The sequence below is a fragment of the Microtus ochrogaster genome, chromosome 10 (assembly GCF_000317375.1).
Source record: "Microtus ochrogaster isolate Prairie Vole_2 chromosome 10, MicOch1.0, whole genome shotgun sequence".
Lineage (NCBI taxonomy): Eukaryota > Metazoa > Chordata > Mammalia > Rodentia > Cricetidae > Microtus > Microtus ochrogaster.
Window position 1 is genome coordinate 30,789,579 of NC_022016.1, and position 1,684 is coordinate 30,791,262.

The following is a 1,684-nucleotide window of genomic DNA, read 5'->3' on the forward strand; positions in this document are numbered from 1 at the left end:
TCCCGGTAAGCGCACCTTGGGGTGCTACATACAGATGATTAGAAATGGGCTAGCCCAGGTGCGAGAGTTAGCCGAGAAAAGGGCTAGTGCTAAAGGGTCAAGCAGTGATTAAAAGAATACAGTGTCCGTGTAATTATTTCGGGTAAAGCTAGCCGGGCAGGCGGCCGGAGTGGCGGGAAGCAGCCCACGGCTCCTATTACTACAGCTCAGCACCCTTTTCTGAAGCAATGCTGGCATCATGCCCATTATTTCCTTCAAGTCTCTGCTGTTATCACCAAGTGACACTGAGGGCCATGTATTATAGTTGCCCTTACTATAATGATTTACTCTGAACCATAGTCCATTCAACTATACTATATCTTTGTTTTTACATTTGTTGATTTTCTTTCTTCTGAATCTCTGAACTTCAGAAATGTATTACACTTTTTTCATAACTTTGTCTTCAGCACCTCGAAGTCCTGACTCAATGCAGGTTTCAATTTTTTTTGACTCTATAAAGGCTTGAAGGCTAAAGATACTTAGCTGCCCTGGGTCTCCAACCACATGATTGGGTCACTGTGCAGGTGCATTTTCTTATCATTCAAGTATATTTGATTGTTCTTCAATTATTTTAAGCTTGGACATTTTATTCTTATCTCTCCACTCCATCTGGAAATATTATGTTTGAAATCTTAAATTGTAAGTGCAATCTATTTTTATTGAATTAAAAACTCCATAATGAATGATCCATCACCATAATACTGCTTCACAAAATCAGAAGTGGCAAACCCCAGGCTTTCTATCAACACCTTTACAACCAAATACCTACTACAATGAAAAATTGGAGAGAAGCCGAGGGAACATTTAGTATTTCCTATCTTGTACCAAGTGTGAGTTTTATAACCGCAAAGCAACTATTTATAAAGATCTATGCAACACACATAGAACACATGAAAGCCGTTTTCATGATCACTTTGGATTCAGTATTTAAAAAAACTTCTGATCTTTTTGAAGCATGTAACTTTTACACCAACATGGGAAAATCTAGAAAAACTCATAAGACACACAATAAACACAGGGTTAAATCTGTTTGGCAGGTTGACAAAGACAAAGAAGGATTCAAATCATTGCCATAAATACACACAACATACTTGGTTGGCACTTGGCGTATAAAGTACAAAATCTAGGAACCTCACACTAGTTCTGTGCATAATAGCATCCTTTATTTGGTTATGAAAGAACATTGTGAAAATTAATTGCCGTATCGGCCTCAGTTTGTCTCAAAATGTCATCCATCTGAAACACAACTTAGAAGGACCACTCCATTTAAAAACAGATTGTTTTGCCTTGCCATGGAATTATGTCATTAATTTTACAAACGAGAAAAATTTAGAGGTATAAGCCATAAGACCAGTGAACCTTAAAACCATTCAACAGCAGAACAACAGAGTCAGCAGAAGATGGCATTCTATACTCTTCCCATATTCCAGTGATTCTTTTTTATTTTAATGCTTTAAAATGTTTATATTAAAAAATAACTATATCATCTCCTTCTTCCCTTTCCTCACTCCACTCATTTCTATGTATCATTTTTTATTTCTTTATAATCCATGCCTTCTTTTTCTATAATCATTGTTACATCATACAAACATGCATACATTCCTAAATATGTAAATTCTACCTACTCAATCCAATTACATTATAT